This window comes from Atractosteus spatula, chromosome 1, assembly GCF_055471065.1.
Source record: "Atractosteus spatula isolate fAtrSpa1 chromosome 1, fAtrSpa1.hap1, whole genome shotgun sequence".
Taxonomy (NCBI): domain Eukaryota; kingdom Metazoa; phylum Chordata; class Actinopteri; order Semionotiformes; family Lepisosteidae; genus Atractosteus; species Atractosteus spatula.
This window is the reverse complement of record NC_142706.1, coordinates 10,314,965-10,339,154: the sequence shown is the minus strand read 5'-3', so window position 1 is coordinate 10,339,154 and position 24,190 is coordinate 10,314,965.

Genomic DNA, 24,190 nt, shown 5'->3' with positions numbered 1-24,190 from the left:
ATTGAGAGCAATAAATAACACTTCACAAATGGTTAAACCAGACTGCCACACCTGTGCTTGTCTTTATTTTTCTTAGTCTCGCCTTTATTTTAGTAACCGTGTTCAGTTTTTGCTTGTTAAAGAAAAAGGCAAAATGTCAACGTGAGTTTTCTTGCCTTGGGGTACCATGTACAGTAGATATCTCAGTTCTATCCTTTATGTTTAGAAGTAGAAAACCGTTTTGTGAATTACAGTATAATGGTTAGTAGGTTTACTGTATGCAGAAGTCCAGAGGAATCAGATCTTTCTTCAATAAACCCTTTTAATTTATCAAGAAAAAGAAATACTTTACAAGCTTTAGGTGTGTAAGTAACCCTATGAATTTAATTCCCCACTATGAGGCATTATGGCACTTTTTTAAACCAAGCTGTGCCTTTAACTTTAGAGACTGATAGAGACCGCATTTACTGTACTCTCTTCTGCGCAGCCTGCGAGTAGTCGAATTTGATCCGCAAAGTGATCACTAAAGATCTAGCGCAAATAAGCGCATATTGAGGTTTTATTTTGCCGTGGTTTGGTCTGCCATCCCAGTACTGACAAGATTCGACCTCATTTACAGCAGCTTCTGAAACCTGATAAGATCAGGCTACATGGTGGTAGCAGTGCCATATGTATTGAGTAATTAATGAATAAATATACTGTATAAACAGCATAAACAGACACATAAAGTATGTGCAAATATGGATATATACTGTAGGACTAATCATGTGCAGCCATCCAAAGAAGAGTTTTAACCCTTGAATGTAGCCGTGCATCACAGGTTACGCTTTGGTTATTCAGCTTCCTTAAGCAAAGCGTTGGATGTTATTGAAGAAATGCTTGTATGTGATTCATTGTTGACTAAAAAATAAAAATACATGTTAAATAAAAGAACATCGTATCACTTCTAACGCGTCTCATAGAAAAAAAAAAGAAAAAATGTATACGAGAGAGAATTAGACAAATCTTGCGAACAGGAGTGAGTACACTTAATTTACGTTCTCGTCAGTTATTACCGTGCTGTAATAAGCTTTATTACAGTACAGTGGCGCTGCATTTATAACAGTAATAAAAACACAATGTAAAAAAATAATGGAAATGATCGCTAAGAATGAACTCCAATGCAGGGTAAGCAACAGAGTAGCGGTTGTCTAATGTTTTTGTTTGCACATGCAATGACCTGGATTTTGCAATGCTTTTTTTAGTTTCTATTCCTCGAGTTCATTAAAAAAACTTACTACCAATAATTACAATTTCTGAAGTAGGTAACCGTTATGACAAAAAAAAATACTGCAGAAAGATACAGTGTTGCTTGCCGCTGAACCATACCTGTTTTTTCCCATAAGGTATTAAGTTACAGTACTTATTCGCGCAGACCTCAGGGGAACCTAACCCTGAGGTTAGTTTTTATTAGCGAATTTCATTATTTTATTTGCTTTGGCAATACTGATTGTACCCATCGGTCATGCTAATAAAGCACCTTGAATTGAATTGAATTGAATACTGAGGTTGTAGTACTGCTGACTACTGTAGTACTGCTGACAGTGTCGCTGGTGAACCAGTAGGTGGCACTGCTCTCTCTGGAATTTTCAACCAGCATCACTGCGTGGTGACCGGGGATACTGTAATTGGAGGTCCCATCTGAGGTCTTGATATGCCTCTTGTAATTGGTTGATGGGGAGTGTTGAAAACACTTGACCTTAAAATCTGCAAATTCATAATTAAAAGGAATTAAATACGAAAAAAAACCAATCTAAATTATACTATAAACATTTGTTTGGATAACTAATTTATTGCACAGATTTATGTCCTGTCAGAAAGTATATACAGTGTTTAGTTCCACCTGCCTGACCTCCACAGATCTCTGTATTGCTGCTTTTAATGACAGCCTTAGCTTTCAGTCTTTGCTGCAGTTCCTTCTCACATTGTGAAGGAATCTCCCTTAGTCATTATCATAAAATCCGACTGGCAGTGCTCATTTGATGAAGTATGGTGTTCTTAAGTGCCTCTTCACAGAAGGAAATGAAAGAAAATAGGAAAAAAATATTCTGCACTAAGCTAAATGAAAAATCCAGATGTATCTGAATCTTGCGAAAGATGAGCATAGGCCCTTTGGATTAAGGCCGACGTACAGTTATGGTTTTATTCTAGAAAATATTTGCATCTACTTCTCTTGCAATTTTCTTACAAGTTTTATGTTGTGGTGATATGATTAAATTACAGTGTAGCTCTTTGCAAAATGGAAAGCCATCTGGACGTGCTGTTAGCCTGGATTTGAGGATTAAACAGGGCAGATTTACGAGCAGATCCTCTGTTATGCTGTGTGTGACAATGAGGTTGGTTCAAAAAATCGCACTCGTCAATCAAATATGCTGTAGAGTTGGACAAGGGGCTGCTGCAGAACATCTGAAAAATCTCATCTAATATTCTCTAGTCGAAGATGGATGGTTTGTTGAAAAAACAGTGCATTTAGTCCACTAGTTGTTTAAAAGAGTCACTAGATCATTAAAACTGAGGAGCTCTTTTCTAAAAAAATTCAGAAATGTCGTTGAGGACGGTACAATGACTTTTCTTGTGATGAAAACATGCAGAGCAAATATGTCTTTGACATGGGGAAGTGTGGTTATCAGTTTAAATACTGTAACACAGGTTTATACTGTATATTAACCAGAAAATATCTGGTGCGAGCTAACAGCATTACACCACTGGGTATTCTTCTCTTCAGACACCGTCATGGACATGTGAAGGATTTATGTTCTGGGTACTTTGAGTAAAGTGATAATTGGTTTTATTAACATATTTGTAAACAAAAGAATCAGCTAGTTTGGGATAAAACTAATCTTCTTTCTTTATATCTTAAGTCAGGTTTTTTAAAATGTTAAGTTTATAATATCGATAGTGCTTTTGTATCTACAGTGTAGGTTAAGCTGGGAGAAGACCTTTTTTGGGAGCCTAGAGTTTGACATCCACACAGCAGGATCAAGCCAATAGCGCTAAGGTCTCTGATACCGGTGTGCCTGTTTTCCCAGCTGATATGTGAAATTTCCTGCACATAGCGTTAGTAATACGACTCCAGTCCTATTAAAAATTCCCTGCAGGTTATTCATGTTTCAGACCCATCCAGGGTAAGGTTTAAATGATGACTACGCAGTAGATCACTTTAGTTTCAGTTGCGATGCACATACCAACTTCCTCAGGCTGCCGAATTCTGCACATAAATGTACATATTTCAGGCAGTTTCAGACTTCTGTGAATAATAACTTGCCAGGTATGGATGTACTGTACTTTAAATTCTCAAGAGATTGTTAACCCGAATCACTGGCACTGAGCCATGTGCATCTGGAGCTTGCTGGTGGGCGATTTTGCTCTTCTAAATGTTAATTGTAACTCTCAGCAAATATTTTGACAATTGTTGGGAGATTCCTTTAAATTAACTTCAGGCACATTCTGCGGCTTCTTCGCTGTACTGTTCTGTGATTACTGAGGCTGTTGTGCTTTTTGTTTTCTACCATCTATGATTAAATAATTTGGTATCCATTACCTAAGTCATCTGCACTCCTTCAAGGAGCTTGTCTGTTATAAAACAGACCGTGTCACTCAGAAATGTTGAAAATGCAGTTGGAGCAATGACATACCCTTGTTTATGAACTTGAATTTGAATACGAAAAATTGTGGTTTCTAATTGTGTTTTAATTACAGCATCTAATTATAGGTCAGATTGACGTGCACTGTGGTCCATATTATATTGCTACTTTAAGAAGAATTGCCACCTCACAAATTGAATATATATAAAGTTATTTTTGATGTTTACATTTTACATTGATAACAAAAGTTGTTGGCTCAAGTGTAAGGATATGTTTAAAAATTCGGACTACAGGTCCTTTTTTGTCTCTTTGTACCAGTTAGATGAGTTTCTTGTTCTATTTCTACTCAAGAAATTTGCCACATATACTGACATTCTGAAATATGCTGACTGGAGGATGAAATATTGTTATTTCAGCAGTTGGGCTTTCATTTAATTACAGTATGTGAGTGTCACTGGTGTCTGGGGGCTGCTCCTGTGATTGGTGTTCTTTATACTAGTCGTCCCAGTCTGTCTTCATAGATAAGATAAAAATATTTCACTGAAAAATAGAGCAAACTGATTTGTAGGCGATTCAGTCAGTTAGCGTTTTTGGCATGATTTCACCTAAGATCAGTAATGATACTTTTTTTAGCCTAACTTGCTTTACCAGCTGTCTCACCTGAAGTAACCTGCACCACAGAGTAACGTACATTTTTAATTTTATTGCTGTTTTATCTGTCAGTTCTATCAAGACTATGTCATCCAGAACAGATATTCATACTACTTACTCAACAAAATAATGGTTGCAAACAATTTTGTCGTTATTGAATTTGTTGAGAAACATACTTATCATTTTAATAATGTTCTTATTGTTAATGGCCACGAAGCTATGTGAATGTATCCCAGGTAATTGAGAGTGATTTCAGCTTAAATCAATGCTTGGGGGCAGGTTCAGGACAAATTAGACTGTAATCAACAGTGATTTGTCTGTACTACATTACCTCAGAGTTACAGTGGAGGCTATCAGAAATATGGTCTAAATATAACATTTGCTGGAGTAACACTGGCCACAGAATTAAAGAATTAATTGGATGAGTGTCTGAGCGAATGTCCTCTATCTCCTTCTACACAAGTACAGAAAGGGCCTGAAGGTACCAAGGGGTATGTGGAGGTGGATGATATCCAGACCTTTGTCATAGCGCCTTGTTGGCAGACCAGGCTTGTGAGGAAGTACTGAAATTGTTGAGTGATGTTGGTACTACAGCACACTGGGCACATTAAGAAGTGGTAGCTTCAGAATTCAGAATTCATGACAACCGGAATGGCTCCACACACTTGATAAGTCCCTATCAGTCAGGCAGGCTTGTACTGTACCTCCAGATCATAAGAAAGTCCATAAAGATAGGAACCTAGTTGGGCCATTCCTCTTACCTGGTAAGGAAGGAGCCCAGAGTTTGGGCCTCACCCACTTGGCTCTGAAGTCTCTTCCAGATGCACAATGCATGGGAGCATTTCCTGTTCTCCTTCCTAAATGAATTCAATTTTACTTTCCAGTTGTGAATCCAGGTCCTTGTTTCTATACGGGATTTCTAATTTAGTCCCCTTGTTGACCCTATTTGTGTATACAATGGAATATATTTATGTATATTGTAAATATTTGTAATGTATTTGTATTATTTATATACTTATATACAGTATATATGTATATATGTAGTTCAAGTAGGTAGCTGCGTCGGCATGCGTAGGCTTCAAAGGAACAAGTAACTGTTTATTCCATGCTGAAAAGAATAGAAAAGAAACACAATTTTTCAGTTGAAATGTGTTTTTTTGTGACACCCAAAGAAAGCTCCACAGCAAAAACGTTGTGTTTTTTTACTTCTCTTTTCAGCATGGAATAAACCTTTACTTGTTCATTTAATATACAGCACTTGGGTACAATCCCCACACAGTCTCCTTTATTCACGACTGAAAAGATGTAGTTCCTTTAACTTGTCTGTATATGACAATTCATACGAGATCAGCAGTTATTTTAGTGGCTCTTTTTTAATTTGTTCTTAGACTGTAATGTTATCTTTGTAGTATTGTGATCAAAACTGAACTCTGTATTTTCTATGCTATCTTCACTTGTTGCCAGCAGTTCTACATTCAGCATTTGAGCCTTTTCTCATTTCTCTGATGGCAGGTTTGAATTCTAGAGTGACAAAATCAGAAAGTTTAAACTCTTCGTTGAACTTTACCCTTAACATGCATATGAAGAACAGGTGTGCATGTTGGTATAGAAACAGAAGAAATAGTATACACATTAATAATACTGTGCAGCCCTATAAAAGAGGGACATTAATGAGTCCAAGCACATGCAGCCAGATGTAATGAAAGGTTGGAGGTTAAAATTGGAGATTAATTTCAGAAAGCCGTTTGAGCCATAGCAGAGTGTGATTGTACTAAAAAAAGCACGCTTTCCAATTCATTCCACAACAGTTCCACTCTAAACACGATGAACATAACAGGGATGGAAATCTTCATCACAACATATTAGTTTATCTTTTTTTCTAGACCAGTGGTAGACAACCTTTGTACATTTATTTTTCCTGCAGCCCTTAACCAGCCAACAGAAAAACCTACCTACTATCACACCAAGAAGCGCTACTTTGTTTTCAGTCCTATCATCCACAGTGATGAAAACAAAAGTACTGTATGGGAATGGTAGGCAGCAAAAACAGACCTGTTACAGCAGGCTTACATACAGTATTTAAATCAGTATTTTTGACGTATTACAATTAGAAATCGTTTTTCCATTTTCTGGATGCTTTTCTGTTGCAGATTAGTTTATAGCAGTGTGGACCCTCTGCAGAAACCTGAATGAAAGCTAGGGACATGGTCGAGTGGTCAAGCACAGGTCTGTAAGCCATAGGTAGTCTAGCCAAACACAGGTACCAAAATTAGAAGCGGAGCCGTAAACCGTGTGGAAGTCGAGAGTCCAAACCAGAACAAACAGTAGAAAGCCAAAACCGAAACCAGGAGTCAAACCAGGGTCAGGGAGCCAATTTACTAGTAGTGAGACGCAGGAAAATCTTGGAGGAGTAGCTCTAACCAGGGTATACCCAATACTGGGCAGGGAGAAGTGTGTAACGCAGCCTTAAATAAGTTGAAGTTAATTGACTAATTAGGAAACGCACTGGAATGCGAGGTGGAACGATGAGTCCTCTGGGGGCGTGACGTAACATTTTCCGTCTGTTTTAACTTTTTAAAATAATTTTTCGGGTGCTTAATGTCTTCTCTATTATAGTTATAATTGATATTGTTTTAACAAAATCGACAATGTACAGAAGCAGTCCAGCTGCAAATGTGAATCTTAATTGAGAACGTAAGACATGACGGAAGAAGCTGAAACTGTGTAATGCCTTAGTTAGGAAATATCTGGAGTCCTGCACACAGTTCTAGTCTCACTATAAGAAAGATATAGAAGCGGCGGAAGAGGTCCAGAGAAGAGCAGACAGACTCATTTCAGAGCTTAAGACATTATGTGAATAGATTGAAGCCCTTAGGAATCCCTTGTATCAATCCCTGTGAAAGAATTGACAGAAGCGATTTGATTGAGGTTTTAAAAAATGCATTTGAAATATCAATGCAGGGACACACAGTAACTACAAATGTTATGCAAGTCCATTTTGCACTGATTCTAGAAAAGTGTGGAGACAGACTTATCAGTGCTTTAGATGGATATACTGTATTAATAAGACATCGTGTAGCAGTAGAAACTCTGGTGATCTTCCAAAAGCGAGGTCATGAAAGTATTACTTTGTGTATCGGAAAACAACAAAATGTTCCTCATATTATATTTACTACCGGAACACAAATGTACAGTGTGTCCCATAAAAAGGAAATTCTTTGTCACTAGAATGCAAGGGAGTCAGATGTCTTTTGGGGAGCCACTTGACATCAAAAGAGGTGTTAGTGAAGCCAGCAGGGGGCGCTCACCCTGCGGTTCATGTGGGTCCTAATGCCCCAGTATAGTGATGGGGACACTATACTGTAAACAGGCGCCGTCCTTCGGATGAGACGTAAAACCGAGGTCCTGACTCTCTGTGGTCATTAAAAATCCCAGGGCGTTTCTCGAAAAGAGTAGGGGTGTAACCCCGGCATCCTGGCCAAAGTTCCCATTGGCCCTTACCAATCATGGCCTCCTAATAATCCCCATCTATGAATTGGCTTCATCACTCTGCTCTCCTCCCCACTAATAGCTGATGTGTGGTGCGCGTTCTGGCGCAGTATGGCTGCCGTCGCATCATCCAGGTGGATGCTGCACATTGGTGGTGGTGGAGGAGAGTCCCCATTACCTGTAAAGCGCTTTGAGTGGAGTGTCCAGAAAAGCGCTATATAAGTGTAAGTAATTATTATTATTATTATTATTATTAAAATCAGTTGAATTCCAGTTTTAACTATTTTTTTGCTGGTTGCCACTTCGGACCTGCTGACTAATGAAAACAGAGGCAGCCGTTATACCAACTGGCCTAAACTCTGCAATCTGCAATTGGTTCGCCTGTGTAGGACCATTAATAGGGCTGGATCTCTCACCCTGGGATCCTTCTGTTTCCGCAATGACTCCATTACTTTGAAACGTAGCACAAACAGAGCTCTAATAACCCTGAAAAACTTTGTTTGCAAGCGTGTCAATGTTCCTCAGTCACATCATTTTTTTAAATACAAATTTACTGTACTCATTTGTCTCACTTATAGTGTACTTCACTCTCTCAATTAATTCTTAATGGTTTTAACATCTTCAGCGCAGATGCTACATTTTTAGGTTGCATTTACAGTTATTATCCATGACATCCAATTGTTCCTGAAGAGTGACCTGTAAGTCGTTTTCATGTTTATACTGAAAAGACATTTATGAAAGGTGCCGAGTTCCTGTCTGGTTTTATTGATGACTTCTGTTACTTTAGCATCTTTATATTTTTTACAGTCATACTTTTGGTAAAAATGTCCAGTTTCTTGTAAAGCAGTCACAATTATAATTGCAACAACAACAACAACAACATTGGCTTTTATTGCAAACTGGATCACAGTATTACATTATACTGTATGTATATATTACTATTGTTTGTTTTATCAATTCTGAATATTAATGCGCTGAAAAAAATACACCAAAATTTGACAAAAAACTATCATATTTTGAGAATGCTTCTCATTCTGTACAATTCAGTGTGTTACAGAATACAAATCAGTTTCAGGTTGACTTGTCTTCTGTGAAATGCATAACTTGGCTGTATATACAGTACATTAATATTTTCAACCCTTTCTAAAGGAATGTGTGGGTGGGTGCGTGCTGTTTTGGCCCAGTACTCTGACATGACCCACTGTGCCTTCTGTTATTTACCTGCTCAATTTTGTGTTTCCACTTTCAAAAATAAGAGTACTCTGAGATTTGGTAGTAGAATAAAAAGGGTGTTCTGTGACTGAACTGTGTACATGACTTCTACAGAACCCAGACATTACATCTACTTGATTTACCGAAACTTGAATGATTTACTAGGGACAATGTCAAGCAATGCCATTGCCTTCTTTTACATTTTCAGAGAAAGATATATGATTGCAAGGTGGGCTTTGAAGTCCAATGTTATCCAAATTCTTGGTCCAATACGGGTGTAGCACCATTCATCCACCCATCCATTTTGTAACAGCTTTTTCCAATACAGAGGCACAGGAGAGCCAGAGCCTATCCCGGCAAAGCACTGTATGCAAAAGGAATTACTGTGTAAAAAGAGTTGTTCATATACAGTACAGTACTTTTTATTACATCTGAAGTACGTCATTCATTCTTATAATACTAAAAATGTAATCTGCGACGTCTCTGTAATGTAATTTAACCTTTAAATGTTTTGAACCACAAATTTACTGTCTGTATCCCCTAGAGTTTTTAACTAACTGAGGCATCATTTGTTTTGAGGAAGACAACTGCGTTATTTTTATACACAATTCTGATACAATGTATATTTTCAAAATATAGATATTTATAATGTGTACAATTAAAAATGAAGCCAGCTGTTTACCTTATCACGTGGCCCTTTTCAGATCGACTTCAAAAAACGTGGCTTTCCTGTATGTGCTTTAGAATACGGATTTGCTGCAGGGGATTAAGAGTGCTTAGCAGGGAAGCCTGCATTACGGTAGTGGGTTTAAAATCACTGGGATTACTAATGCTCTCTGCTTGTTGTTTTTCTTTCTCCTGATATGGGAGCTCTGCATTATTGATGGTGGCTCCGGCTAGCAGACAGTTGATTTATTGGAAAGCGCAGAAGCCGTCAGTCTGCAGGAGCTGCAGTCCTTGTGTTCTCCTCATCCTTCTCTAAATGCAAATGTTACAAAATAGCAGCTAGTGTCAGCAGCTCAGCACATAATGGGTGCCAGTTGGTAGCAGGTACAGCTGGGATTTTCTGGCAGGCACAGACACAATATGCCCAGCGTGCCTTTCAGTTTACTAGCGTTTGCTTGGTGCAGAAACCTCTTGATGCACAATCACATGCAGCATGATGCTGGAAAAAATACTCGAGCACCTACAGTACGCGCAGGAGGATAGGAAATGTTACAGGCCTCGTGATTTAAGTTTGATTACGCGCTGCTGATGAAATATTAGCGTGTTTGCTGGAAGTGGGCCGTGCAGTGTTATTTCTTTGCCATTTTTGTGGAAGGAAAAAAAAAAACTGTCATGTGTTCTGGCAGAGAAAGCAGCAGCAGCAGCAACAGCGAGTCATTAAGTCAGACTGCACCATTTTCTCCCGGTTCGCCTTGTGCTGAGGTGCAGCTGGAGAGCTGTAAGGCGCTTACTGCACTCCCCCGCTCCCCCCTGTCTTTTCTGTGCGTGTGGCTCCTTCCTTGATTTAGTCAGAGGACACAGGATTGCTCTGGGTCCCAAAAGGCCTTTTTTGTGCTATTACTGGATTTAGGGGGATGTATGTTTTTTTTTTCTGACGATCTGCTTAACCTAAAGCTTTCGACATCTGATATCTCTGCAGTTCTGGGGAGAATCCGCCAGCTCTCTGCTTACCTTCATTCACGGGCGTTAAAGAACCACCCCCCCCCCCCCACCCCACACACACACACACTCTTCTACTAAAATACACTCTCACACTTCTGTTGCATCGTTAAATGGAGATGGAAGCTTCTTCTGGGAGAGACCTGCTCAGCTGAGCCTGTAACAGAAAGTGCCGATGCCTCTTTGAAACGGCTAGAATCCTGGCTCGCAGCCTGCGCCCTTGGCAGAAGTCACCTGGATTTTATTGACCCTCCTGCGAAGTGCTCACTGGGAGCTGGTGGTTCCTTGCTCTCAGACCATGGCTCACGCTGCTGCTCACATTAAAAAGGCCAGGGAGCTTGAGCAAGCCCCTGATTTGAAGGAGCTTGAAAAAGCCAAGGAAAGGAGAAGGCGCTCCCGGGAAAGAGCCGAACGTAAACGCAAGGTATGAAAATTCCCCCCCCCACCACCACCATCCTTTCCACTGCCACCACCAGCCACTAACCACCACTGCCGGTGCTTTTCCGGGAGAGCAGATATCCATCGCGGCTTATCATTCAGTGCATCATCTGTCTTTTCATCATTGCCTCTCACTCCCTGCATTGTGGCTTCTGTGCCACCCCCTGCTTCAGCCTGTGTGCTCAAAAAGCCGAATGGAGCCACACAAAGATGGCTACTGGTCCCAGAGCATCTTGTCCTCTAACTCAGGCGTTTTTCATCCAAGGTCCTTTAAAATAAATTCAGACAAACGATCTTTTCATGTACCCTCATTCTGTGAAACGGCATCTCTCAGGATTTTTTTTAAATTAACTGTTGCATCATCTCTGCGAGGAGTTGCAGCAGGATATACTGTACAGTGCAGTATCTGCAGTGCATTAATACTAAATATCTTTCACTTCACAGTGAACAAATTCTCCTCGCTCGTCACCACAGCAGCTCACAGATTAGGCTGAAATCTTAACAGTTGCTGTTTACAGGCAGATTCTGAAAGGTTCAGAATATTTTGAACAGGTGTAACACGGAAAAGATGTGAATTAAAGAAGATGACGACAAAACATCACATTTGTTGTTGCGAGCTGTTCAACAGGGTTTGACAGTGCACAACGTTTTGGCATTGACTCTGTTATTCAGGAAGTAAAAATTCTATTTTATAGCTCTTTTATAGCTCCTCTCATAAGGACATATAAAATGATTGTCTGAACCAAAACAGTGTTAGGCTGGATAACAGCATAACTAACTGGGATATGAGACTGTACCTTGCTTGTCTATCGTGCATACTTAATTAAATTCCAAAGAATATTGTGGGATGCATTTCAGGTCAGAAATTTTGTATCTTCTATGATTCTATCTTTTGTCTCAAGGAATCAATGCAATAAAACTACAAATTAAACTTGAAGTTTTATGTTAGCAATATATTGTAATCCTGTTTACCAACCTTTGAAATGATTAAATATCTGCATAAATGTATGTTTGTGCTGTTTGAGTATTTCCATTGTTTCAATATTGCTAAAATTGTTAGTTGAAGAGCTCCTATTAAATAGATATTTTCCGAGTAAATTATAAAGCAAGCTTGCTTTTGTAAGTGCATGTTCTCATTTGTGGCTACTGATTGACTTCCCATCTGTCATTTGTAACAAAAAACAATGCTAGTGATTTTTTAAAGAAATCTTAAAATTTAGCTTCAAATAATTAATTTCCATTCACAGTTCCACACATATATAATGCAGACTTCACAGAACCTAAATACAGTACAGTGTTTTACATCAGTGTGTATTGTGTGAGACATTTGGAATCTATGTTGTGGCAATAAATGTTAAAATGTCCTTTTAGATTAATACATCGAATATAACTGTTTGAGAACTTAGCTTATTGTTTTTGATGGGTTTTTGGTTCTGCCTTTTCACTTGAACTGCAAAATGGCAAGCCAAGGATAATACACAACACAAAACGATGAAATACAGTAGTCTTCTTGCATTAAAGCGGAATGCTACTGTAGACTCAATAGAGTTCTTAGTGCACAGAATAGCTTCCGTCCAAGCAAGCATCAGAGGAGCATGGTTTCAGAATCTCCTCCCGGTTCACTAAGGCTGCTTTTATTTAAAGTGCACAGTTTGCCACTAATCTTCAGTTGCATAACTGAGATATTGTTAAATGCTTACTTACTACACCATTTACTTTTTAAAGCATCTGGTGTACAGTAGATGTTCATTAAACAGTATGGCTCGACTACAGAAGAATGGTTTGGCCACACCCTCAAAACTGCTGTATATGAGGATGATACTGTTTCATTTAGAGTAGGCATTAGTAAAGCTAAAATAGTGAAGTTGAGGTTACAAAGAATTTGTATTCATGGTAGAATAGTAACAATATTGATGCATTCTTATGGGTTGGCCAATTGTTTATTCAATGATTAAGTGATAAAAACAAAATTCTGGTGGTGTGTGGTTACATTTACATTAAATGTTTATCCTTGTAACTTGTTTGAAAGTGTGTCTGTTATTATGTATTCTATGCTTTTTTGGATCATGTGATTTGTACTGTGAGATGCCCTTAAATCCTCTGAATTTGTTTTAAATCTCACCAACAGTGCTGAGAAAAAGTTTGAGAACTCCTTAGGCTGGTCTGTATTCTTGTGTATTTTAGACCTAAGACATTATTAGATCTTCATGAAAGTCTTAATAAAAGATTAACCTGATTTAATGTATAATACAAAGACGTACATGTAAGATATATATTGTACTTTTTAATTAGCAAATTAACCACCAATAAATATCTTCTGTGAATACCTACTGTATGAATAAGTTTGACATTTCCTGTGACTTTATCAGTCTCTCAAATCGGTTGAATTATGGCTCATTCTTCCTTTCAGAATTGCCTCAAGTCAGTGACATTTGAAAGTTTCCTTGCATGAAGAAGTCACTTCCCCTCTTGCCATAACATTTCACTGGGGTTTACATTGCCCTCGATCAATCCAAAATACAAAGTGCCTTGTTTTTCTATTGCAGAACTGCTTGCAGGTTTAGGATAATTCTTTTGCTGCTTGTCCCACTTTTGGCTCAGTTTCATCTGATGAATGGGAGGCTTGACATTCTTGTCCAGAATTTGCTGATACAACACTGAATTCTTGTTTCTGTCAATGATGACAATCCTTCTGGGTTCTGTGGCAGCACAACAGCAATAAACCATAATTCTCCCACCTCCCTGCTTGATGGCTGGGATGGGGTTCTTCTGTTGGAAGACAGTATGTTGGAAGATATAATGTTGTACTTTTGACTCTTCTGTCCAAAGGATATTCTTCTAGCAGTCTTACATGATCTTCTGTAGATACATGCTAGGTATTGTGATCTTGAATGCTTTTTATTTATAGACTGACAATGGTTGAATGGATGGAGCCTCCAGTTGTTTAGGAGTGCTTTTGTAACCCTTTCTAGAGTTAGACAAAGAATATCAACTATTCTTAGTTTGAAGTCCTCTTTTAATTGTAGTATGTCACAATGCCATTAAAATGTATTGAGAAAACCAAACTCACAATGTTTCTGAGCATTAAGTAGGACTGGGCTGCCCAAATTCCTTGTTTACTTGTTACCCAATTATTTAACCATCTGATTCAATTTCATTAATAAAATGGTTGATCACTTATTATTTAAAATACACTGATTGTTATGTGTTCTATTTCATACACTATTGCATCTCATAAACCATTAGAATAGTAGTAAATACAGTATAAACCCTTTTGGTTACTTAAGAAATGGCTGGTTTTGTATTGTGGTAAGAATGCTTGTAATTGTAAATCCCATAATTATTTTGGCGTTTCACTAACTTTTTCTTGGCACTGTACCTTTGTAATTCTTTCTGAATGAAAGGCCCAATGCACAGTTATATCTGAGAAGAAGACTGCTTCGTCTCATCCTATTCACCAAATGGAGAATATTTTAAACAGGTGGGAGAGCTTGATGCTAGTGATCAAGTGCAGTAGGTCCAGAGTAGGTCTTTGGGGCCGCTCAGAAAAGCAATGCAAGATACCTACAACCTCACATTTCTGCCAAGGCCATTCAATGCAACGCAACACAAACCTTGTAATCCCCTAGGCGAAAATAGTTTGGACACTGGAACAGGATTATGTTGGACAAAAAAGAAAAATATATTTTTTTTCAATTAGTTTTCTTGAGACCAGGTCATGGCACTGACTAGTAAACACAATGGCCTATAAGGTAGTAACCTGTCACATTACATAATGGAAATACTGACAGAGAAATCTCCAAGATTGACAGGTATAGTAGTATATTTGGTGGCATTCGCCTTGCCCTTTATGATCGGTAGGCCATACTGTAGGTACAGTACTACAATGAGCATGGAGAGCCCAACTGATAAAAGTTGATGGCTACCACCCTGGTTTCTTTGTGGACTACTTCCAATAACCTAATGCTAAACACAAACAGCAAAGCTTTCTCTGAGTTCAGAGCCATGATCCATTTTTTATTCATTTATCCTTTATTTTTAAGGTCTTATTTGGAGTTGAAAACATCTGATTTGAATGTCCTTCAGAAGCAGCATCCTTTCTGTCTTGCTTGCCCTGCTCAGGGTCTGGAAGATCAGTTCAGCTGCAGGGCCGGTGTGGTTATGGGGTAGACTGGCCTGTTTCCTGTCATTCTTTTTGTTCTGTGTCCTGTCATGTCTTATCATATAAGTTCACAAAATCTATTAGATTGGTGAAGATGTTAAATTAAAATCCTTTAGCAATGGTGTTCACTGGTTCCAGGTCTTTTTCTCAGTTTGCTATAACCAGAGGAACACATAAGTGCTGCCCTCTGACCCTCGAATCTTTGCCATTTTATTATAGCCTCTGGCAAAACACTCCCCCACTCCACCACTTTTGTTAGTTACTATCAGTATCAAAAATATGTTACGCCATATCTCACTGTACGCTAAATATAACGTATTGTGTTATTTTTCATTGGATGTCTCCCCTAATCATGGAATTAATTACTTGCTATTTTCAATTATTTTAACATGCTTCCAGAATGTAATTGATTACTCGTGCTAAGTCAGCCTTGCTTCCTTTGAACAACATACCAAAAGACATGATTCTGCTTAAAAATCTAAGAATAATCATTTTTATTATCTAAAGTAGGCGTTTTCAAATGTCAGTTTCCCGTTTTTTCAGTGGATCATTGTTTAGAAAAGAACAGTTCCAGTTAAAATTTTTGAGCTTCTTAGAACCTCAATTAAGCTATTGATTTCAACAAATGATTTGGGAGTACATAAACTTCTCGTCTTTATTACGCTGTACTGTGTAGAATAAAGTTAAGCTAACTTATGAGTCACAGAAATAAATAATGTTTTCCATTATGGATCCTGCCCTTGATAAACTAAAATGAAGTGCACAACTAATGGTTTGATGCTATTTATTTATCTTCACAACCAAATACTTTGGTAACCAATCTGCCATTCTGCCGTGCAGTGTTCTTGTCAGTTCTTTATGCAGAATCAAACCAAGGACTCCATGAGTGCCCGTGCACCTCACTTGTCTTTTTTAGGGTCTACGTTTTCCAGGTTTTCAAAATTGCTTTCACCTTCCTTTCCTGCTGTTGACAGACTGCTTGAAAAACAGTAAAGCCAGAGATGAAATGCACCAGTTCCAGTATCAGACTGCTGCAAGTGCAATGCCTAGTCAGCACTTACATTTTCTATTTATAGAAGGGAGAGGAAATTTACTATAGGGAACTGACTCAGCCTTGTAATGATTTCTTTTTCACAATGGCTCTGATTTTGACCATGGTATAAATTTGACTATCTTCCTGAATGTGGTATTTTATACAATAACATAGAAATAATAAACAAATACAAACATCTGACTGAAATTTCAGTATTATCATTCTTATAAAGGTTTTTAGAAGCAAATAGTTTTCAAGTACAGTATGTATTGGTCCATAGTAGTATTGCATGCTCCAATATGAAATCCGTTGATAAACAGAACAGTGTGTAGAATTCTAGTTAAGGTCAAATCTTATTTTTTCCCCATTTTTTATAATATTAAAAATAACCATGAACATAGAGGAAACAACAGGGATTCTCCCTAAGGTGATGTTGTCAAGCAAGTAAAAAATGGCACTTGTAAATCCCCAAAAATTACATCATGAAAGAACGAGATAAACAACCAAAGGTATTTGTACAGTGCATTTTTGCAAAATATATGAGGCAGATAAATACCAGGTGATTAGGTCAACTATGTATTAATAGGTCTGCAAATATTAATCCAAAAACTTCAAGGATTAAAGACAGCTTGGATTATAAAGATTTCCACTTAAGTACTCATAAACAAATTGCAAGGGGAATGATATTTTAGAAGAAGATCAAGCAGGATTCATAAGCGAATCTTCAGCCTTCTGTTGAATCTGCGATAAAATACCATTATGCGTAGAACTGTCTGATTTCGAGAACGTTTTTCTGTCACAGCATCTATTTTGGTTATGTAAAAGAACAAACACATTGAAAAAATATCAAAACTAATCACACAATTTCCCCAAGTTTCATTACAGAATTATTTGAAGGAGGTTTCAGAACACCATAGGCAATAAAAAAAAGAACCTGTGAAAGAACCTGAGTCACTTACGTCACACAGATGTTATACTGCAATTACATTTGAACCAAAACTAGAATCACTTCAATAACAGTATGAAGATTTCCTTTCCAGTTTTCACTAATAACAATTCAGCTAAAATGATCAATAATGTGTACATGAATCAGTTGATATCAATGGATAATGTCAGAAAAGAAATGGATTTAGTATCATAATTAATTAGGGATATAGGTAATCAAAGTAGAGATATTTGGGCTTGTACTTCAGTATAAACGTAATAAAGGACTGTTCATGTGAAGTGATTTCTGGAGTGTCTGTTGACTAACCCACTTACCGACCATTGACTTTCCCAGTTACTCTTAATCCACGTGCTTTACCTTTAAATCATAATCTGGCTGCAAAATCCCCTGATACGAAATGACCAAGATTAAGATATCTAAAACTGCAACAACTAATAATTACGTTTTTATGAGAAAATTATATTGGGGATAATGAAAGACATTTCTAGAAAGATCTATCTGAGGGGTGTGCTTTTCCTAGCATTGTGTCCACCTAGTTTGACATTGCTGATCTTCATAATACTGTACACCATACACACAGAGCACATTATATGTGCAGGAGTTTATTTTGCTTGTGGATGGAAATTAAAAGCATAGAGTGATACAGTATGTCTGTCCTCTGCTTAACTTATGAAGACTGTCATAACTAAAATATATATATATATTTAGAGTTGTTAATTATTGATTTATTTAATGTACAACATTCCCACCTGATTTGGAATAACCAGTTATGTGGTTTTGACGTCACAGCTTTTCAGGTGGGAGAAAAATGAAGTGTAGGCTGGCTGCTCTCACCTGGCTCACCTTTGATATTTCATCTTTTGAAAAGTCACATATGCAATGGGGTGGGTTCATTGCTGGGAGCCAAGAAAGCCTTAGCCGACCAGCCCCAGCTGACACTCAGCCATGTGTCACTTGGGGAGTCCCCGCCTGTCACAATTGTAATCCCTCCTCCTTAAGGGCTCTTTCACATTTTACCTGATCTCCTACGCCTGCCTCCTGTTCCAGTCTCCCCTCTAAAAGCCAGATGCTCCCATTATTCCAGGCTCAGCTTTGGAAGATGGACGCCACAAGGCTTGCCTATTTTCTGGGTTGTCCGAAGGCAGGCCTTTTCCCCGTCGTCCTGACCACCTGGGTCCGGGGCTGGGAGCGCCTGGCCCCGTGACCCCTTTTTTATTCCCCCGACCCTTCACCGGATTCCGCTCCGGCTTTTAACTTTGTCTCGTCTTTGTAACGGATGGACCACCCGGCTCAGGACATTTGCATTCCCTGGATCTCCTACGAACACCCCTCGGATTTGTTTGCCTTGGACTGTGCCTCCCCGAGCACTGGCGCACCTTGGACACGCCCCCCCATACTTCTTCCGGCCCCGATCCTAGTCCTTTTGTCCCCGTGTTTCTCACTCCCCTCCGGATTATGCCGTCTCCATTGGGTCCCGAAAGACATTTCATAACACTGCCACCATGTCCATTTTTTACTGGGATTAACATGCTTTTCTAAATGAAAGCCTTGAGCTGAATGAAGCAACCCATCTGTAACAATGAACTAAGACCAGCTATGCTAGGGTGCACTATAGTCTGTTTTCTGTTACGACACAAAAACTGGAGTGCAAACACCTCTGTAGTACTGTAGATCTTAAGTTATGAAAATTAGCAACCCCAATGTACGGTAGGAGCGGCCTCATCTTTTACTCATTGGTTATATGAATGAAATACTAATTAAAGTAGTTAAAATGTAAACAGGATTCATACATAATGAAAAGCAATTAAGAATTTTTAAATTATTTTAATGTGTTAGCTTTGTATTAAAAATCACATTTTAAAGAAATATGAGTTTCAGAGCATGCCCCAGATATACCATGTGATATCCCCATAAGCTTCCATGCACTCAGTGAGTTCTGCTGGACTATGATGTACAGTATTGTATTTTCCAAATATACTATGTTGTATCCAGTAACTATAGTTCTTTTGATATATTTGTGTTTCTCTGCTGTGACATCCAAAGCTGACCTGGATTCTAATGACAAGAGTGTGGATTTTATTGTTTTTTTACTTTAATATGGGAGTATCTTCAGTTTTTCAATAGAGTCCTGGGAGTGCTGCATAAAGTGCATAAATCATTCAGGAAGGTAGGCAGATGTAGCTCTCATGACTGATCATGAGCAGACTGCTAATGGAATTGATCTCAGGGCTGTGGATTGTAATGCAGTGCAGTAATTCCTTGAAGGGAGGCACACACTGGCTGAACAGATAACTCAGTAAATTACAGTAAACTGACTCACATGTACTATTGCAAATCAATGTGAGTATACAGTTTAAGAGTGCCCTGGAATGAAACCCTTCACTCTTATTTGGAACATAATGATAAAATGTTTTTTCTCCTTTCAGGCTAATAACAGCTTTATGAAGTTTCTCATCTCTTCTGTGTTTCAGGAAAACACAGATGTCATAAATCTGTTCAGATGTTTTTTGTGATGCAGTTGTTTTGACAAAGGAGTTTCAAAAATATATGAAAGTTTACCTTATATAAAGTGTGCCATACCCAAATGTTTTCCAGGATTGCTACAATCCAGGTGGATAGTATTTTTACATCAAACTTTGTGTACATCCAGGCTTTTGTTGTCTTAAAACTTTAGGCCCATGTTTATTTTTGGAGCATCAAAAGAAACCTATCACTTAGAACTACAACAAATTCACAAAGATATCAGGAAAACAACAATTTTTTTTAACAAGTGCACTGACATTTTATTGAACAGGTATGGGAATGGTAACTTTTCGATGCGACGTCACATGTGTTATCAAAGATCAACAAGGGGTTTAACATGAAAGTCACTGACTCATCACTGCTGGAGGAAATACAGGCAGTATATCTATGATACTTGCTGTGGTCCAGGTTGCAGATGCTGTCTTGTGGCATTCTGTCCCATTATTTTCATATATTCTTGACGAGCATGTGACTGATCACTGGCCTCTGAGCACTAGGTACTGTACCACACATCATTCCAAAGATTCTCTGTGCAGCTCATGATTTTTGATTGGAGATTCCATGGTAAAGTTTCCATTCTGAGCAAAACGCCATGTTACATGAGCAGCATGAGGACGTACATTGCCCTGCTGGAATGTTGTCATGTCAGGAGGACAACAAGTAAAGTCCAAGCACATGATCACTGCCGTATTGTCATGTTAGGTTACCAACAATTAATACATGTAGAGTTCTGTAGCAACTAGATATTCCTGCTAGGTCATCAAACTTGGATCTCCCCACTGACCTTGGTAAGGGCTGTCATTGACAGACAGCATTAGACTGTAATGTCTTGCAAGAAATGGCTGGCTGTAAACATCACCAAACAGACCCACAATATCGAAATAATACAATGCCCAATAATTATTTTCCTCATACCTGAGAAATACTCGGCTCCTCTCTGTGTTCTTCTTTCTTGATTTTCACCTCATTACTTGTGTTCCATGACCTCTCTCACTAAGTGATTTAGAGCTCATGAGACAGTCAAAATTATTCAGATGTGTAATAATCGGTAACAATGATCAATTATTCAAATTGACACCAAAGACATGCATCAAAATCCATATACTTTTTTTCTAAAACCATACTTGCAGAAATAGGTACTGCATATGATTTGATGCTCAGAATATATTTTATGAGGTATTATGGATCTTACATGTTTACATGAGTAATTATTTATAGAAAAAAATACATTTCTGGACAGACTAATACGAACTGAGAACGTTATTAATAAGGCAAAGATTCTGCAAGATTAGAGGAGAGATGTAAAAGCAGCTGGGAAGCTTAGCTGTGATTATTTTCATAGTATTGATCATCGCTGTAACATGTCCTAGTTTTTGGAAAGCAAAACACCAATTAGCATGTCTGTTGCTAGTCTAGCTGTATTTTCCAGATTTCCATTGCAAAATCTGAACTCAGTTAAAGAAAGCATGGACTTTTGCAATTGAAAACTCTTATTCTTTAATCAATGTTTGCTATTTGAAATACTAAACAAAATGCAACATACTGTAGCCATTCTTGTCTTGAATTTATTAACAATATACATTTACAACAGGTAATTAATTATTTGTTATTTATTAGATATATTATGGAAAAACTTCACATTTACAGTACTTTAAGACTCACTTAAAAAGACAAAAAGCATACTTCTCTTTATCACTTTTTGTACTGTTTGTTTTATAGAAACATAATGTTTTATTTTAATTTGAATTCAAATGCATGAAGGCTACTAGCATTACAAGTTTTAGAGATTACCTCTTTGTGTACAGGCTTTTGTAAATTACCCAAAATAATTAGTAACCATTTCTAAATGTATAGCAAACAGCTATCAACGATGAAGCCACCACTAGTACGTAGAGGTGACAGATATCCCTAGTTAATAACCGTACAATTAATCATTAGTAAATATCATGCATAATACTTGGTTATTAAGACTCTGTTAATGATTTCACTGTACTCTTCATGTTTTATGGCTTCTAAGGGCTTTCTGCTTTAACCTACTAATAAAATCTTGGCAATTGTTGTATACTGTATCATACTCTCCACTTTTTATTTCAAGCCTTTTAAATATACATTTATGTCTTTGAAGTTAAGAAAACATGTTGACAGAGGTTGTTTTACAATTGTGAGTTGTTCCTGTTACGTTTCTTTTAGACTTTTCATTGAATTTGTATTGAGTCACACTGAAAAATTAGATCCTCCTGAGTGTTATTTAGGGAATGCAGTGTCTTGAAAAACAAAGGATGAAGAATAGTCTTACCTTTGATCTGCTTGGTATCATTTTACTTTTTTACCTATATAGTATGGAATCAAGTCAGTAAGTTGCAGTAGAGCTCGTGGAGTGTTTTATTCTCAGATTTTCAAAAACAAAGATCATAGTCTAGTTTGTTGTTGAGACCAGTGGTGGCATAGTTTGATAAACATTAAGTTAGATTGAAAAAGTGGTCTTGACATTAGGCAACAAAGACATTGCACCATGTTAAAACTGCAGGCAGATACACCGGTCATAATAGGATGGATTCAATGCAGGGTCAGACAAGCTATATTTTATGTCTTGTGCTGTCCTGTTAGGATATTATCACTTAAGCAATTAAGCGGAGCCATCACAGGGGTGACTTGTCATCAGTTTGTGTGGGGATCATGTTTCGGGTTTAAAAGAACAGCATCAGGACTGGGATGAGTTTACTACCCTGATGAAACAGAAACTACACTAAATTCACATGACAGGCCCTGCTGCAGCAGCCCCACTGAGCCCCATGTGTTCCTGTCTCTCAATCTATCCAGGAATTTATTACAATTTCCCTGCTTGAGTCTCACGCCTATATGTGAACCTGCACACCAGCAAGAGACGTTACTGAACATGCAGTAGATTGGGCCAGTGAAGCAAAAGAAAAATAGGGTGTGCGTGATTCTTTATTGCTAACATGTTTTTCCAAATTAGTTTGGGTAAATTGCACTTTTCCATTCATTGTAAAAACTGGATTGAAAATACCAAAGACAGTTATTAAATTACTTATATTATCATCATCATCATGGTCATTGAGTTTATTAAAGTTTCTTAAAGTCTTATTATTGATTTTATTAAAGTTCTTTCATTTCTAATCATTTTAATGATCTATTTTTGCCTTTTGCCAGGAATACTACTTTTCAAAAGGAAGTGGATACTTCCATTTTTAAGCTGCCTGCTATTTAAGTAGTGATTTAGAGGAAAACCAAATTCGAATTAATAATCTTCCTTACTGTATCATGGTCATGTTATGTCTTGGCAGTTTGTTTGCACAGCAATACATTGTAATGAATTACAAGTGTTTCTGAAAACAGGGGTTGCATTGTTCATGTATTCATTACAAACAGTCATGTGTCTCTTCAATAGACAGAATGCTAATGAGGACGTTTAACTGCTTGTCGACAGATCTTATGTCCATTTAGCAGTAGCTCAAAGTTTGCCGTTGTTTGCTCATAGAGATGCTGAAAGATAAATCTTTTTAAAAATCAAAAGATTCTCCAAGTTAAGAAAAAATATTTATCTGGAGGATAATTTCATTAATTGTACTAGCATGTGTTTTATGAGCGTTTTGGCTTATTTACATTTTTTAAACATTTTAACATAGATTATGTGTGGACTTTCATAGAATTTTCTTAGAGTTCATACGTCTATTGAGCAGACGGTTTTAAAGCAGATTTTCTGTTTTTATTTTTTTAAAAGCTGTTTAATTTCGTTCCCTTGCCTGGAACATTTACAGTAGAGTGATTTTCGGGGTCTTTTCCAACTGTCCTGCTTTCACATTCAGGATCAGCGCTACGATCAGCCTCGTCTTTCACATTTAGATTCTCCAATTCTTTTCATGATCCGATTCGGAATAGCTAATTGTCTAATTGTTTTGCTTTTTTTCTCAGCACATATGGTAGAATGAGGAACTGTAGGCAAACTCCTCCAACCTGCTTCGGTCGTGGAGCCTCTTGTCTTTTAACATAGTCCCACGCAGGAGGTTCATGATTCATTAGAGGAGATACTGTTCATGTTCTTCACCCACAGCACCGCAGGGCTGGAAGCACCCGAGGAGCCGTAGGGGCCACTGTGAAGCAACAGAGCCCTTGTTGACTATTTCCACTCTGCCCACTGCTGGCGGAGGAATCCCAGTCACAGTCAGCTGGCGAGATGACTGGGCTTGAACTGGTGGCGATAGAGCTCAACCTGGGCCACATGGGCGGAGCCACTCAACTCCCGATCCCCCCCTTCATAAGACTTGTATGCCTTTACCAAACCATTTCGAATTTTTCGAATTAAATGCCATTGCATGGATATATTTAGATCCCAATGAAGGCGGTTATTTGAATGGAGAGATGCCTTTCCAGAGCTGTGTGCACATAGCCTCCTCTCAGCCAGTTAGGATTCAGTACTATAGAATAACACACCACCACATTACATCAAG